This window comes from Oncorhynchus kisutch, linkage group LG11, assembly GCF_002021735.2.
Source record: "Oncorhynchus kisutch isolate 150728-3 linkage group LG11, Okis_V2, whole genome shotgun sequence".
Taxonomy (NCBI): Eukaryota; Metazoa; Chordata; class Actinopteri; order Salmoniformes; family Salmonidae; genus Oncorhynchus; species Oncorhynchus kisutch.
This window is the reverse complement of record NC_034184.2, coordinates 45,245,857-45,264,465: the sequence shown is the minus strand read 5'-3', so window position 1 is coordinate 45,264,465 and position 18,609 is coordinate 45,245,857. Positions and strand designations below refer to the sequence as shown.

The following is an 18,609-nucleotide window of genomic DNA, read 5'->3' as shown; positions in this document are numbered from 1 at the left end:
ATGACTGAAGAGCCCAATCCTGGAGACAAAAGTTATACCACAGTTGGTATACCGCAAGTTGTATAGCTAGGGAGAGGGTGTCCAGTGTTCTCTTTCCTTTCGTTGGAGCCTCCGAATTGCCTCATTGTGCCTCAAAGAGACCCGCGACTTGGAATTTTTGGTGTTTCCATTCCAAGCAGTCTGCTGCTTTCTTTTTATACCCAGACAATGGTGCTTGAGTATAATTAGGGCAGGCCTAATGGATTCTCAATTTCAGAGCATGCAATATTGGGTTACATGAGTTTATGTGGCCCACCCCCCTCTAGCCAGGCATTATTCTGCACGTTTTTAGTTTAGGGAGTGTGTCATGATATTTATCAATCACTTATGCAGTAAAATATTTTTTCACAGCCATCCATTTCATAGAATGGAGACATTAGATATGTGAAAAAATATGGTTGTGTTTTGTTCTACTGCTGGAAGGGGTATCTCAAAAGCTAAAGCCCCTTTTGAAGATTGCCCACTAGCCTATCTAGTTACACACACACACACATACACACACACACACAACAGCCCTTTGCACATTCACAATAAAATTACAATACTGAATATGAAATGTTCACTCAATCCCTATAAAGCTGTTTTCACGCTATAAAGGAGATGCATTTATAATTCCATTATGATGGGTTAGGCTATTGTTCAGTGCTTCACTTTTCTACAACTAATGTTAATTTACGCTTGTTTAGTCTTTTTCATATTCCAAAAATAGTTAGCAAACCATTCAAAACGCTTTCTGCAGAACAACTAAGCAATTGATAGATAGTCTACGAATCTTTAGCAAAGTGCAATAGAAAAAAAGATACGCTCAATTTCATTTGATTGAAAATAGGTTTACTAAACCATATTTTAAAAAATGTAAACCAACGCCTAGAAGCTTTCATTGTACATGCCACACTTCGAGAGTCGGTTGTATCATATTGCAACTGTCGAAATAAATCCTTACCTGTAGAGATTGGAGGCGGAGAGCATGCCATACAGTTCAGTTTATACTGGCGATAAAAGTCCGTGTCACCGAATTGTCCTTAGCATTCAAATCAACGTTGTAACTGGTAGCGCACTTCAGTCCAGTTTTCTATAGGCGGCATATGTTGATGTGCGCGCATCTGCCCGCGAAAATAATTGGTGTCAGCGAATTCCCGTCAACTAGGAGAGGAGTCGCGCCACTGCCGCTTCATGCGCAATGATGAGCAACAGTCCTCCAACCCTACAGCTGCTTCATGAGATTAACGTCACCAAAAATCACTTGTAGTCCTCAGAACTAATTAATTTATGTCCACCATTCATAATACCCTTGATTAAAAAAACAATTAACATTCATTCCACCATTAGATAGTGTTACTCGTAAGCATATCCTATAGTTTATGTGCGGGAGTGTGCGCACATAAATCAATTTGTTTCATTGGAAGGCTACTTTCACAATGGCAAAATCCTATCACGTTGCACATTCAGCACATGGACAATGTCTTTGTAGAACAAAGCATATATCCAGTATAAATGATTGAAGCCCAAAGGAACCGAGGGCACAATGAATGGATGTAACATTTAGTTATAGCCGTTTTCTGTGACGGCAACATCAGAGCATTTTGAAGCCATCCTATTCTTAAATTAGCCAACACGTTACACAACAGGCTATAAATGTATTTATTCCATTACATGTAGGCCTAACTAAACTCTTAAAGACAAATACTACACCTGAGACACACTCAGACACACTGAACTGTGCTAAACTGTTCATACTGTATGTTTTGTATGTTACTTTTACCATATAACATTATTGTTGAATACCCAGTTCTCTTTGAGTTAGCATTAAGTAGTGTACACCATTGGAGGAAGTTGAGGACCATCCTCCTCAGTGAATTTCATAAAAATAAAAATAGTCAACATAAAAAAGTGATCCTTTTTATAAAAAACTATACTACACTGAACAAAAATAAATAACACAACATGCAACCATTTCAAAGATTTTACTGGCTTACAGTTCATATAAGGGAATCAGTCAATTGGAGAGGAAAATGAGGCCCTAATCTATGGTTCAGAATGGTCTTGTCCTGTCTGCAGTGTATGGCCAGTTGGATATGACTCATCCGGAAGTGGTGTAGGTTGTCACCAAATGTTTAGATCTCTTACAGAAGATTTGCTGGTACTGCATGTCTCCAGCAAAGACATGGTTGTGGTGTTACCATTGTACACTTTTTGTGGAAGGGACGTAAGGAAACACACCTTTGTTGGTAAAGGTGTAAACCAATTGCAACCTAAATCTTTAGAGACAGACTAGTGTATTGTTTAGGGACAATGAGGGACATTGGGAGCTGCTTTTGAGAGGAAATATCATTCTACAAAGTGAAATTGCTGGGGGGGCAGAAGGTGTGAAAAGTCTGAAGAGGGCAGTTCTTACACAGCATATATTGTTGTGTATGAGAGATGGAGGAGAAATGGCACCTTTCAATCGTTCTCATAACACGACAATACCTTTACTGTCGCCAAGCACAACCATGCACAACCAAAACTCCTTCCTCATTTCAAAGACCTATCGGTAAACTTTCCCCAGCCCATTCACTTTGACAGATCATTCTTGTCAATAGTAGCTCTTGGCAGTTTTTTTTTGTAGACATGTCTTTGTATTGTGTTTTGGGAATCTGCAGAGAGAATAATTAGGCGGTCATGTCATTACTGTTGTAGTCTTTATTTTATACCTTTCAGTGTCCCTTACTTGTTTTTGTCCCACAATCTTGTTGTGCTCCATGCCCCTCCCTCATGCTCGTAGACCCAAAATGCAGCCGCTTTGGGGTATTCTTCAGCAGGGCACCGTGGAAAGGTTTCAGATAACCTGAGTTTTACAAAGAGAAAAGGTCAAAAGAAAAACGAAATAGACTAAATTGATTACATGGAAGGTGCTCTGGGGTCCTCAGGCTATATCTAACCACCTGTAACCCCAAAACATTAGCACAAACCTTTACAAACACTACCCAATTCATGTTTATGCCATGCTTAGTGTAAATTGATCTATCTTAGCTGTCAGCTTGTAAATATTTTTGCTAACTTACCTTCACCTTGTGCAGAGCTAGACGTTGGAAGCACATGCTGGTGGAATCAGATTCTGTACCACCTACAACAAAACACACACAATTGAACCACCCTACTCATTTTATTGATCTATATTAGACTAGCTAGCTTAGCACACCTAACATGGACATTTCAATATTGTCAACTTGCTGTTAGCTAGAGTAAACTATCAGAACATAAATGATTTATACAACTTCAACATTTGGTAAAAACACAGAAACAGAGAATGAATTAGCTAAAGTGCATTCAGAAAGTATTCAGACCCCTTGACCTTTTCCACGATTTGGTATGTTACAGCCTTGTTCAAAAATGTATTAAATTGTTTGTTTTTTTCATCAATCTACACACAGTACTCCATAATGACAAAGTCAAAACCGTTTTTTAGACATTTTTGCAAATGTATAAAAAAAAAATGAAATATTACATTTATATAAGTATTCAGAACCTTTACTCAGTACTTTGTTGAAGCACCTTTGGCAGCGATCACAGCCTTGAGTCTTCTTGGGTATGACGCTACAAGCTTGGCACACCTGTAGAGTTTTACCCATTCTTCACTGCAGATCCTCTCAAGCTCTATCAGGTTGGATGGGGAGATTCGCTGTACAGCTATTTTCAGGTCTCTCCAGAGATGTTCGATTGGGTTCAAGTCTAGGCTCTGGCTGGGTCGCTCAAGGATATTCAGAGAATTGTCCCGAAGGCACTCCTACATTGTCTTAGTTGTGTGCTTAGGGTCATTGTCCTGTTGGCAGGTGAACCTTCGCCCCAGGCTGAGGTCTTGAGCTCTCTGGAACAGCTTTTCATCAAGGATCATCAAGGATTTCATAATCGATCACCACATTCTTTTAGAGAGATTGGAAACCCAAATTGGTCTACACGGACAAGTTCTGGCCTGGTTTAGATCTTATCTGTCGGAAAGATATCAGTTTGTCTCTGTGAATGGTGACAAATCAACTGTAAATTTCGGTGTTCCTCAAGGTTCCGTTTTAGGACCACTATTGTTTTCACTATATATTTTACCTCTTGGGGATGTCATTCGAAAACATAATGTTAACTTTCACTGCTATGCGGATGACACACAGCTGTACATTTCAATGAAACATGGTGAAGTCCCAAAATTGCCCTCGCTAGAAGCGAGGAAGGCCATAAAGATCATCAAGGACATCAACCACCCGAGCCACTGCCTGTTCACCCCGCTGTCATCCAGAAGGCGAGGTCAGTACAGGTGCATCAAAGCTGGGACCGAGAGACTGAAAAACAGCTTCTATCTCAAGGCCATCAGACTGTTAAACAGCCACCACTAACATTGAGTGGCTGCTGCCAACACACTGTCAATGACACTGACTCAACTCCAGCCACTTTAATAATGGGAATTGATGGGAAATTATGTAAATATATCACTAGCCACTTTAAACAATGCTACCTTATATAATGTTACTTACCCTACATTATTCATCTCATATGCATATGTATATACTGTACTCTATATCATCGACTGCATCCTTATGTAATACATGTATCACTAGCCACTTTAACTATGCCACTTTGTTTACATACTCATCTCATATGTTATACTGTACTCGATATCATCTACTGTATCTTGCCTATGCTGCTTTGTACCATCACTCATTCATATATCCTTATGTACATATTCCTTATCCCCTTACACTGTGTATAAGACAGTAGTTTTTTGGGAATTGTTAGTTAGATTACTTGTTCGTTATTACTGCATTGTCGGAACTAGAAGCACAAGCATTTCGCTACACTCGCATTAACATCTGCTAACCATGTGTATGTGACAAATAAAATTTGATTTGATTTGATTTGATTTGTTTCAGACATAAGGAAGTGGATGGCTGTAAACTTTCTACTTTTAAACTCGGACAAAACAGAGATGCTTGTTCTAGGTCCCAAGAAATAAAGAGATCTTCTGTTGAATCTGACAATTAATCTTAATGATTGTACAGTCGTCTCAAATAAAACTGTGAAGGACCTCGGCGTCCCTGATCTCTCATTTGAAGAACATATCAAGACTGTTTCAAGGACAGCTTTTTTCCATCTACACAACATTGCAAAAATCTGAAACTTTCTGTCCAACAATGATGCAGAAAAATGAATCCATGCTTTTGTCACTTCTAGATTAGACTACTGCAATGCTCTACTTTCCGGCTACCCAGATAAAGCACTAAATAAACTTCAGTTAGTGCTAAATACGGCCGCTAGAATCCTGACTAGAACCAAAAGATTTGATCATATTACTCCAGTGCTAGCCTCCCTACACTGGCTTCCTGTCAAGGCAAGGGCTGATTTCAAGATTTTACTGCTAACCTACAAAGCATTACATGGGCTTGCTCCTACCTATCTCTCTGATTTCGTCCTGCTGTACATACCTACACGTAAGCTTCGGTCACAAGACGCAGGCCTCCTAATCGTCCCTAGAATTTCTAAGCAAACAGCTGGAGAGCTCCATTTTTATGGAATGGTCTGCCTACCCATGTGAGAGACGCAAACTCTGTCTCAACCTTTAAGTCTTTACCGAAGACTCATCTCTTCAGTGGGTCATATGATTGAGTGTAGTCTGGCCCAGGATTGTGAATGTGAACGGAAAGGCTCTGGAGCAACGAACCGCCCTTGCTGTCTCTGCCTGGCCGGTTCCCCTCTTTCCACTGGGATTCTCTGCCTCTAACCCTATTACAGGGGCTGAGTCACTGGCTTACTAGGGCTCTTTCATACCGGCCCTAGGAGGGGTGCGTCACTTGAGTGGGTTGAGTCACTGATGTGATCTTCCTGTCTGGGTTGGCACCCCCCCTTGGGTTGTGCCGTGGCGGAGAACTTTGTGGGCTATACTCGGCCTTGTCTCAGGATGGTGAGTTGGTGGTTGAAGATATCCCTCTAGTGGTGTGGGGGCTGTGCTTTGGCAAAGTGGGTGGGGTTATATCCTTCCTGTTTGGCCCTGTCCGGGGGTGTCCTCGGATGGAGCCACAGTGTCTCCTGACCCCTCCTGTCTCAGCCTCCAGTATTTATGCTGCAGTAGTTTATGTGTCGGGGTGCTAGGGTCAGTTTGTTATATCTGGAGTACTTCTCATGTCCTATCCTGTGTCCTGTGTGAATTTAAGTATGCTCTCTCTAATTCTCTCTTTCTTTCTCTCTCTCGGAGGACCTGAGCCCTAGGACCATGCCTCAGGACTACCTGACATGATGACTCCTTGCTGTCCCCAGTGTCATATATATATATATATGTAAACATTCATACACATAGCTCATATATTATACAGCGCCAAGCCAAACCACCTGACTCAAGTCATCTTACGTACCCCTGCTAAAACAGGAACTAGCTCACACAGCCAGCAATAAAACTACCCCCCTAACACTATCCCCTCAGCTTTGTTGTCTCCCGACCCCAGGAAACAAAGACATTCCATCGCATGAACACATACACCCAGCCATAAAAACTGCCCCTCTACCTCACGAACCCCTGACACAAACATCTCCTAGTATAAACACACATCTCACCCCCTCTACTGGTCGGGAGCTCAGAGAACAAGACTCTGCTGTGCACCAATGGGGCTTCTGATCTGGCTAGAGCAGGTCCGCCTCCAACCCTTTGGGACCAGTCAGAAGACCAACACGACAAGACTCCACCTACATATTCCATGTATAAAATCTGCTGTGACCAATGTCTAGGTCTCTTTTTCACCTGACTCCTTACCGAGTTAAATGAACTAGATCCGTGCACGTAAAACTGCAGGACAAGATATCTTTGACTCATTAAAACTGTCTTTTGTTACAACTGAAATCCACTCTGTCCAGCGTCCGTGATTTGGTCTCAACTCTCCAGTATTTGAACATCAACACCAGTCCACCTGGCCGTGCTGCTGCTCCAGTTTCAACTGTTCTGCCTGTGATTATTATTATTTGACCATGCTGGTCATTTATGAACATTTGAACATCTTGGCCATGTTCTGTTACAATCTCCACCCGGCACAGCCAGAAGAGGACTGGCCACCCCACATAGCCTGGTTCCTCTCTAGGTTTCTTCCTAGGTTTTGGCCTTTCTATGGAGTTTTTCCTAGCCACCGTGCTTCTACACCTGCATTGCTTGCTGTTTGGGATTTTAGGCTGGGTTTCTGTACAGCACTTTCAGATATCAGCTGATGTACGAAGGGCTATATAAATAAATAACTTTGCTCTGCTCTTCTTTTCTTCGATCCTGACTAGTCTTCCAGTCCCTGCAGCTGAAAAACATCCCCACAGAATGATGCTGTCACCACCATGCTTCACAGTAAGGATGGTGCCAGGTTTCCTCCAGATGTGACAGTTGGCATTCCAAGAGAGTTCTTCAGGTGCCTTTTGCAAAACTCCTTGCAGGCTGTTATGTGCCTTTTACTGAAGAGTGGCTGCCATCTGGCCACTCTACCATAAAGGCCTGATTGGTGGAGTGCTGCAGAGATGGTTGTCCTTCTGGAAGTTTCTCCGATCTCCACAGAGGAACTCCGGAACTCTGTCAGAGTGACCATCGGGTTCTTGGTCACCTCCCTGACCAAGGCCCTTCTCCCTCGATTGCTCAGTTTGGCCGGGCGGCCAACTCTAGGAACAGTCTTGGTGGTTCCAAACTTCTTCCATTTAAGAATGTTTGAGGCCACTGTGTTCTTGTGAACCTTCAATGCTGCAGAAAGGTTTTAGTACCCTTCCCCAGATCTGTTTCTCGAGCTCTACTGACATATCCTTCGACCTCATGGCTTGGTTTTTGCTTTGACATGCACTGTCAACTGTGGGACCTTATATAGACAGGTGTGCCTTTCTGAATAATGTCCAATCAATTTACCACAGGTGAACTCCAATCAAGTTGTAGAAAGATCTCAAGGATGATTAATGGAAACAAGATGCTCCTGATCTCAATTTCAGGTCTCATAACAAAGGGTCTGAATACTTATTTAAATAAGGTATTTCTGGGTTTTAATAAGAGTGCAATTAAACAAAAAAAGTGTTTTCACTTTGTTCACTTTGTTGTTATGGGGTATTGTGTGTAGATTGAGGAGGAACATATTTTACTTCCATTTTAGAGTAAGGCTGTATCTTAACAAAATGTAGGAAAAGGGAAGGGGTCTGAATACTTCCAGAATGGACTGTATATTGACAATTCTATTTTTAGTAATGGACTGTTTTCCAGACAAGGGTGGAATGGATGGCTACCAGATTGAGCTACTCTTATTTGCTAACGTTAGCTAGCTTACGTAAGCTAACATTAGTCAAAGATAGAACAAACAAACATATTTACTCTGCTGAAGGTACCTGTCCCGCAGTGACTGCCATGGAATAGGCAAAATTGATTGACAGTGTGTATCCAAAAGATAGCCAGCTAGCTATATAATTTAGCTGATGGCATTCTGAGTTCAATACAGGACTATAACGTTAGCTAACTAGGTAACTTACCTAGTCCAGCTAGGCTAGCATGCAGGCTAACGGTACGTTACCTGAGATTCTTCAATTTTGTTGTGAAGGGAAAAAACTATAGTATCGCATCATTTCGCAGCTGTTGTCAACATGGATTCAGTTCAGCCTGAAAATCCCTCTGATAATCTTTGGTCACAGTAAGCATCATTATTTTATTATTTTCATAATTCTTTCTTTTTTTCTCCCCAATTTCGATTTTGTCTCATCGCTGCATCTCCCCAACAGGCTCGGGAGGCAAAAGTTGAATGCCAAATCGCCAAACCGCGCTTCTAACACCCAGCCGCACCAATGTGTCGGAGAAACACGTTCCCATGACAACCGAGGTCAGCTTGCAGGTGCCCGGCCCGCCACAAGGAGCCGCTAGAGAGCGACGAGCCAAGTAAAGCCCCCACAGCCAAACCCTCATATCGGTCTCTGTAGTGAGGCCTCTAGCACTGTGAGTGCCTTAGTGCCTTAGACCGCTGCCCAACTCGGGAGGCCCAGTAAGCATCATTCTTGATAGCATCAAGCCACTGGCAGCATCGGGGTAAATCTCTGATAAGTAGAACGGTGAAAGATAACTCATTTTTGCGCTTGTTTGTAATTTGTACAGCCAGACATTGAACAACACCACATGGGCATGATGACAGATTGTTTAAAAAAAAAATTGCCTAGAGAAGTTGTGAGATTACTGTGTGGGCAGTATCTGCATTCACCATTAATGTCGGACTTTCTGTGTTCACTATGAGCAGCCGAATACACAGGAAGTTGAAACTTACCGATTCTACCAGTGAAATTAAAATGCGTTCGTTTTAGCTTGTGGTTTCGATCATTTTTATGTTTATGACAAAAACGTAATGTTGTTAATATAGCAATGACTATATGCCGTGGCAGAGCCAGGGTAAAATTTCCCTTTAAGCGATACAGGTGACCAGGAAAGGCATGCCCCATGAAGGCCATTCACCTCACACAATCTCCCCATCTGTCATGCCTTGATATATCCCCTCTCTGCACTCCCCCCTGTCTCATTTGAATCCAATCTTGGACATTTCCAACCCACACTCAGCTCAACCCCATCCATCTACTGTAGCTAGTGTGTCTAATTGTCACATCTGCTCCTGCTCGCCCTCTGGTGTTCATCCGGTGTCTTCCTGACCTGCAGTTACTCCCCCTGTACACACTCTCGCTCTCTCCCTCTCCCTCTCCCCCTCTTCCTCTCCCTCTCCCTCTCCCTCTCCCTCTCCCTCTCTGTGTGATTGTGTGGTTGGAGACAGGTATGCTGGAGTCAGAGCAGATCCCTACCAGCTGCAACTCGTTCCATAATCAAGACCTCTACAAATGCTCAGTCCTGCCACTTCCACTCTGCCAGATCGTAATCTCTGCTCAGTCAGTTCATGATTATACAATTTATAATTATTCAAGTTCCTGGTACTCTGCTGTGCTTGTTTCCCTGCCTGACACAGTTTATCCTCTCATTGCAGTTACCGCTCTGTCTCTATCTCCTGTTCCACATCTCACCACCCAACTACCTTGCTCTGGATTTTTCTCACCACTGCTACCTTGGATTCCCCTCAGGACCTGTTTACCCTGTTCTACTTAGCTAAATCTAACCTCAGTCTCGACATCTGTTTTTTCTGCAACTCATCCGAGCTTCCCCGGATGTGCACTCCATATCTCTCTGTGTAACAACACATATTTTGGTTAATTCATCCCTGTCTCCTCATCTGAGTCTGCTCTTGGGTTCCCCTGTGTCACTCCGCTTAACACTAATCTGCTCTGCTCAGGGCCATGTGTATCTATGTTTTATTTATGGGATGTACATACTGTACATAGGATATTAATTTGATCACTCTTTTGTTGCTGAAAATGTTCTTGCACTTCAGGAAATGCAGATGAGCTTTGTGATTAACATAAATTGACATACAATCCACACTAACACACGATTATATTAACCTTTGCGCTTTTCATGTAACCTACTTTTGGCCAGCGAATAGCCTAACCACCATTCAAGCAACATTATGAACTAAACACTCCAAACTTGTTGCCGCAGGATTCTTTTTCTGCTCAAATATAGGTCAAATTAAGATTGTTCATCTGTACAGTATTCCATGATTCACTCATTTCCACCGTCAGGTCACTTGGGGCACCCAGACTTAACGAGCGCCATTGCGCCCTTCAAACCTGTATTCCTATTGCACCGTGATCTCTTTTCCATAGTTCTCCAGAGGTCAGCCCTATCAGATATTTTTCATACATGAACAGCAAAGGATAAGCCAACTCTTGAATCTTTCAATAATGGAATTTCGAAGGGACTATGAGGGAGAACCATTGAGGAAAGTCCGCTAGGTTGCATTCTGATCAGTGTGCTGTGTATCCTTCAAGTTATTATATTGTCATGGATCATCTCCATTCCCTGCACTAAACCACTCAACAGCAACAACAAAGACACGCAGCAACAATTCGTTCAGCTGAGCCTCTAAACACAGTCATGCATTATGCAGTATTTTGACTTCCAGGATCTGTTTTCAAAGGGAAGTGTTTTACTTGGTGGAAGATGACCTTGGAATTTCCATCAGTGATCATGGAATCCAGTGAAACATCTGAGATACCATTTTCAACAATTGCATGTGTAGGCTTATACAAAATTGTGAACAGGTTGTAAAGAACTAATTGACCTTTAGGCATTTTGCTTTGTGTTTTCAGAAAGTAGAAAGCTCTTAACTACATAGCCAATAGCACTGTATCCAATTCGCATCATTTCTCAAAACCCACATTTTCTCTATGTAAATCACGAGTATAATATCTTCATCTATTAATCTCAGTATGTTTTGGGGAAGCATACATATGTGTGCAAATCCTACATTCCCTAAAATATCATACACATAGCCTCGATCCAGTCCAATGAGGTGTCAACTTCAGAGCCTGCTCCATTGTATCGACAATCACCCTGCTTTACTCAGAATCAATTCAGCACCATGCACAGCTCAGGATGCCCCTTTAAGAAATTCATCACCATGGGCAGGGCAGAGATCCCTCCTCTCCAGTCAAGATCAATTCAGCACCAAGTACAGCTCAAGGTGCCCTTTTAAGAAACTCAGCTCTCAGTCACAATTGAATGTAATATCATTCCATTCTCTCAATAGCCTATCCTCAGGCAATGGCAGTTCAGTATTGATTTTGTTCATGACCACCATTTCTCTCATTTATCTGTCACTCATCAATGCCAAAGCTACTTCACCCCCCCCCCCCCCCACACACACACACACACACTATATATCGCTACAAATGATGTGTCCAGTATTATGACAGTATTTCAGTATTAGTTGACAGTATTACAGTATGACAGTATCACAGTATTAGTTGACAATATTACAGTATGACAGTATTACAGTGTGGCGACCATAAACAGGACAGTGTGTTGAGCAAAGTAGCTTTGTTAGGTTGTAGGCTACTTCTGTACCTATTCGAGCATCACTGCAAACCTCATGATATCACCATTGGATCATCATGTCCCCTGTATGAGTGCTGCTATAAACACTCATTAGACAGATGTTGTTGCCTAAGGGGACTTTGGTATCTGGGGTAAAATTGTTTGGAGTTTTGTTACTTTTATTTCACCAGAGCAGCTGTGTGGTTGAGAGATGAGACTGAAAACTGTACAGTCATTCCACCTGAGGTTTTAAACATTGCAGTTTCCTTTTCCAGGGTTTCATTTGAACATCAAACTCTCCCAATTTTGAGTTTTTGTGTTAAATGTACCCAGCCAATGGGCTGGGCAGTGATGTGCAAATGAACTGTGGGAAACTGTCAGGGAAACCAGAGTGATATCAGAATTTTTTTATGACTAAATTAATACTGAGATTTTAGAAATAGCGTATTTATAGCTTAATGATACATCTGCTTATACAAAAGTAATTACGGAACCTAGGACTAATTTCTGGTATGGTTAATTAAATCAATAAATTAAATTAAGAATGTGACTTCGTGAAGTGTTGCCATAATCCAAGACTTATATAAGCCATGTCTATGAAACCAAATCATCAGCTTGATATGAAGGTCAACTCGGTCCAAGTGCAGGCTTAATCCGGATCTGTGGATCTGACCCTTCATTGGCACCCCTCACATCTGATGAGTCAAAAGTACTGGAACATTTGACCTAAGGCTCTAGTCTAATTTGCCACTATCGGTGTCTTTCTTCACACCGTGAGCCTACTGCAGTGAGTTATTTTTCCCCTTGTTTATTCAATTGCACATCTAGACCTTCAATGAGCCCTGCCTAGACACTTCACGCAGCTTTACCCACATTTTGTGTATTTTTTTTAGATCAAAGAACAATTGAGGAAGAAAGGTGCATATTCGTTTTCTCATAAGTTGCTTAGACAGCTGGTTTGCCTGCGTAGCCAAAGCTGAACATAATTCATTTGGAGCTGTGATCGGTATAATTGGTGCCCATAATCTCTAGTTCCTGATTTTTCTGCCTTTCTTCTTCCTCACTTCAAGATCTTTTATCTTTCCCCTATGTGTGCTTTGCCCACAACATTTTCCTCTTGTTTGTCCTCTGTCACTCTCTCATTCCTACATTTCTACTACAAACAAGGCGTAGGCTTTAGCTAAGTGTAGCAGATCCTTTTCACCCTCACATCAACATGCACCCTGGCATTGCCTGGCACTGCCAGAGGCTTAAGAACACTCAAACTGGCATGCGTCTGGCGTGGTGCTTCATCGCCATCCCTTGGCTAAGACCCCCTTTGAGAACACTTTACTGACAAACACCGTTGAACACGGAAAGGAAGAGCCACACTACAAAACCATCTAAATAAATCAAAAATCATCTGCCCTACAGACCAACATGAAACCGCTTTATTCAACTTGAATGTGTAACACAAACCAACCTTTAACATTGGACCATGGTATAATAATGTAATACATATGACACGCCCTGATCTGATTCACCTGTTCCTGTGATTGTCTCCACCCCCTCCAGGTGTCGCTTATTTTCCCCAGTGTATTTATCTCTGTTTCCTGTCTCTCTGTGCCAGTTCGTCTTGTATGTTAGTCAAGTCAACCAACGTGTTTTTCCCTTACTCCTTTTGCTATTCTCCTTTTGATAGTCCTCCCTGTTTTGACCCCTGTCTGACTTTGGACTACTTTCCCACCTGCCTGATCATCCTGTCTACCCTGACCTTGATTCTGCCTGCCCTTCAGTACCTTTTTAGACTTTGAACTGGTTTTGACCCTTTTGCCTGTCCACGACCATTCTCTTGCCTTCCCCTATTGGATTAATACATATTGTAAGACTCCAACCATCTGCCTCCTGTGTCTTCATCTGGGTCTCGCCTTGTCTCATGATGATATACACATTTGAGAGGAGACATATCGCAAACTGTTTGCATTATACAGGATAACATCGGTCATTCTATGGAGATGCTTGTGTAACACCTGCCGACTAAGGTTACCTAAAATGTCTCAACTACTAGACTACGCCAATTCCTGTTTAATGAGGGGGAACACCTCAGTTACAGGTTTGAAACCAACTGGCAATCTTTTTTTCAAGCCATTTCCACATCAATCAATACATACCCAGATGGGTTAACTACTCAGACTATAGTAAATACCTAGGACTTCAAATCATGTACTGTCACTTTAAGAGCATTCAATTATGTTGCATATCCTAATCAAGACAAATCTACTTGGGGAAGCCATCACCACGAGCACGGGGAGTGGCACTTGGAGCAAGAACTACAGAAGGGGGGACGCCTGTATGAGCTAGCTCAAACCAGAGCTGCGCAGTTCAGACCTTTGAAGTTTGAACCAAGAACTTGCATCTTGTACTCCAGCTCCTGCACTGCCCTAACAGATGGTGCTTGACCCCAAACGCAGGTGCACCACAGGGGGCATGAGGGCATGAACAGCATTGAAAGAGACCATTTAGGGCACGTGTCAAACTGATTCCACAGAGGGCCTAGTGTCTGTGGGTTTTCGCTGTTCCCTTGAACTTGATTGAATTAAGGTCCTTGATTAGTAAGGAACTCCCTGCACCTGGCTGTCTAGGTTTGAATTGAAATGAAAAAAAAAAAAAACAGATGACACTCTAGGCCCTCCATGGAATGAGTTTTACACTCCTGGTTTCGGGATGCTTCAATCATAGGAAAAGTAATGAAATACCAATTTTGTTGTTTTGACAAGTGAGAATGCTGAGAATGTTCCAAAGCCAAGCAACTATCTTGCACCACTCCAAGAACGTTGTGGAAGGTAGAATGCAAAATAACCATAGGAGAACCACGCTCTCACCGAGCTCTAAGAAACATATAGTTCTCAGAACGTTATGTGCTGGCTGGGAAAGGGAAGTCCCCACAAGAATAGTAAATGGGGAAAGAAATTGACCAACTGGGGACATTTTGTGTTTCCTCACAAGGTAAAATGCTACTTCTAGGGGATTTGCGATTACGGTAGAATTAGTGTTAGGGTTAGAATTAGATTTAGGTTTAGGAGTTAGGGTTCGTTTTAGGGTTAAGGTTAGGTTTTGGGGTTAAGGTTAGGGTTAAGGTAAGGGAAATATGATTTTGAATGGTTATAAATTGTGTCCCCACAAGGTAAGTTAAACAAGACTGTGTGTGTGTGTAAGTGCTCGTGTGGGTGTGTGCACATGTGTGCACCCAGCACACCAAATTGGATATGTGTGTCAGAGGTATGTGTATAGTTGGCAGGGAAGTCAGGCGCAGGAGAGTCAAACGGAGTGTAAAATTGAGTCTTTTAATATATGTCCAAGTAACATGCTCCATAACACTAAATAGAAAAATGAATAATAACAAATATGGGTTCGAAGACCCGTCGTGCACCTATACAAAAAACACTACACTGACAATAAACAATCTCTGACAAAGACATGAGGGGAAACAGAGGGTTAAATACACAACAGGTAATGAATGGGATTGAAAACAGGTGTGTGGGAAGACAAGACAAAACCAATGGAAAATGAAAAATGGATCAATGATGGCTAGAAGACCGGTGACGTCGAACACCGAGCACCGCCCGAACCAGGAGAGGCAACGACTTCGGAAGAAGTCGTGGCAATGTGAAACATTTGAACATTTGTAAGGTTAATCTCTCCAGTTGTGATGACATTCTTACAATGTTTTTACATCAGCTGATGTCACAAAGTGCTTATACAGAAACCCAGTCTAAAACCCCAAACAGTAAGCAATGCAGATGTAGAGCGTGGATGCTGGGAAAAACTCTCTAGAAAGGCAGGAACCTAGATAGGAACCAGGCTCTGAGCCAGTCCTCTTCTGGCTGTGCCGGGTGAAGATTACAAGAGTACATGGCCATTAAGGCCAGATTGTTCTTCAAGATGTTCAAACATTCATAGATGATCAACAGGGTCAAACAATATGGCCTCCCGGGTGGCGCAGTGGTCTAGGGTACTGCATCGCAGCACTAGCTCCGAGTTAGTGATATCCTTGTCTCATCGCGCACCAGCGACTCCTGTGGCGGGCCGGGTGCAGTGCACGCCAACCAAGGTCGCCAGGTGCACGGTGTCTCCTCCAACACATTGGTGTGGCTGGCTTCTGGGTTGGATGCACACTGTGTTAAGAAGCAGTGCGGTTTGGTTAGGTTGTGTTTCGCCCGTACGGGAGTTGTAGCAATGAGACAAGATAGTAATTGCTAACAATTGGATACCACGAAAAAGGGGGTAAAATTTAAAATTTAAATTAAAAGAATAATAATAATAGGTCAGCACCTCAGGAATAAATGTCAGCTGGCTTTTCATAGCCGAGCATTCAGAGGTCGAGACAGCAAGTGCGATGGAGGGAGTGAGAGATGTTTTACTTTTTTATTTAACCTATATTTAACTAGGCAAGCCAGTTAAGAAAAAAATATTATTTACAATGACGGCCTACACCGGCGAAACCCAGACGACGCTGGGCCTATTGTGCACCGCCCTATGGGACTCCCAATCACGGCCGGTTGTGAGACAGCCTGGATTCAAACCACTGAGATGCAGTGTCTTAGACTGCTGCGCCACTCGGGAGCCCAAGTAGATGGAGAGAGAGAGCCCTGCAATGCCAAGAGCTGAGCAAAGAAAAGAGTCCCTTCATCCAGCTGGTCCTGGGGATGAGTTCACAAACCTGTTATACTAACACACTGAAGCCTCAGGACCGAGAACATCCAACCAATCAGAATAAACCAAATTACAACACAGTCAAAACAAAACTACATTGCTTATTGGGAAACACAAGCACAAACACAAAGCAAAATGCAGTGCTATCTGGCCCTAAATCGACAGTACACTGTGGCTAACTATTTGACCATGGTTACTGATCAAAACCTTAGAAAAACCTTGACAAAGTACAGGCTCAGTGAGCACAACCTTGCCATTGAGAAAGGTAGACACAGGAACACATGGCTCCCTGTAGAGGAAAGGCTGTGCAACCCCTGCACAACAGCAGAACCTGAGACGGAGCTGCATTTCCTGACAAAATGTGAAAAATATAAAACAATTAGAAAGTGTCATTGCCCCAAATTATTCAAGGTTTCAAAGACCTCTCTGATGAGAGTAGGCTACCCATTTTGTTGGGGGAGGATGCAGAGAGCTGTGGGTCGGCAGCGCACTACATTGCTGCCTGCCATAAGATGAGGGACAGTGTCTGACAGACCAATAAACCTGCACATGTACTTTACTGTATGCTTATTGTTATTGTTCAATGTATGGTTATTTTGACCCTTGGTTATTGTTGTTACTGTTGTCCCGTTGACAATTGTAGTAACTTTTTTTTTTCATATTGTAAACATCCAAAATAAGCTTTGGCAATATGTACATTGTTACGTCATGCCAATAAAGCGAATTGGTGAGGGAGAGAGGGAGAGAGGGAGAGAGAGTTGGGGGGACACTGTGGTCCTGTCCGACGATACCGCTGGACAGGGCCAACCAGGCAGGATGTAACATCACCCACTTTGCCAATGCCAATGTAACACCACCCACTTTGCCAATGCCAATGTAACACCACCCACTTTGCCAATGCCAATGTAACACCACCCACTTTTCCAATGCCAATATAACACCACCTACTTTGCCACTTTGCCAATGCCAATGTAACACCACCCACTTTGCCACTTTGCCAATGCAGAGCTTACTACGCTGAGACAAGGCTGAGTATAGACTATGAAGATATCTGGCTTACTAGGGCTCTTCCATGCCGCCCCTAGGAGGGGTGCGTCACGTCGTGACAGGCTTTTTTTCTTGCTATACTCGACTTGAGTGAGTTGAGTCACTGACGTGATCTTCCTGTCCGGTTTTATGCTTATGCGGTACAAGCCTGAGGAGGGGCTTCTTCTTCATGTCTGAATTTTTTTTTGCGGCAATATGTTCTAAAACATTACAGGTACATTGTGTTATTACATTACCCGGGCCATTCCTACAATGCGGTGCCTTTTGGACATCATACCTTTTGGGGGGAAAAGTACATATATAAAGTACAAGTCAAAAGTTTGGACACCCTGTTAGATTTATGCAGCGAACAGTTTGGATAATCTACCTAAAAAATATGAAGTGCCTGAGCTTGACCAATGTGTTTTTCTGAAAGTCATACTATTTTTATATATATAGTACCAGTAAACAGTTTGGACACACCACCCAAAGGACATCCAGCCAACTTGACACAACTGTGGGAAGCATTGGAGTCAACATCGGCCAGCATCCCTGTGAAACACTTTCAACACCTTGTAGAGTCCATGCCCCAACAAATTGAGGCTGTTCTGAGGGAAAAAGGGGGAGGTGCAACTCAACATTAGGAAGGTTTTCTTAGTATTTTGTACACTCAGTGTATATGCAAATATATTCAGCTCTGGAAAACATTAAGAGACCACTGCAAAATTATCAGTTTCTCTGGATTTACTATTTATAGGTATGTGTTTGGGTAAAATTAAATTTTTTGTGTTAATCTATAAACTACTGACAACATTTATCCCAAATTCCAAATAAAAATATTATCATATAGAGAGCATTTATTTGCAGAAAATGACAACTGGTCCAAATAGCAAAAATTATGCAGTCAAGTCGGACCTCGAATAATGCAA

General features: G+C 42.5%; 1 protein-coding gene across 1 annotated transcript in view; it reads right to left on the bottom strand.

The window, feature by feature from the left end:
- Positions 1-1,221, bottom strand: part of LOC109898832 (gamma-aminobutyric acid receptor subunit pi-like) — an 80,588-nt gene extending 79,367 nt beyond the window's left edge. The window contains exon 1 of the mRNA XM_020493898.2: positions 983-1,221. The gene's annotated coding sequence lies outside the window, so the exon portion shown is untranslated. The remainder of the gene's footprint in view (positions 1-982) is intronic.
- Positions 1,222-18,609: the final 17,388 nt, after the last annotated feature.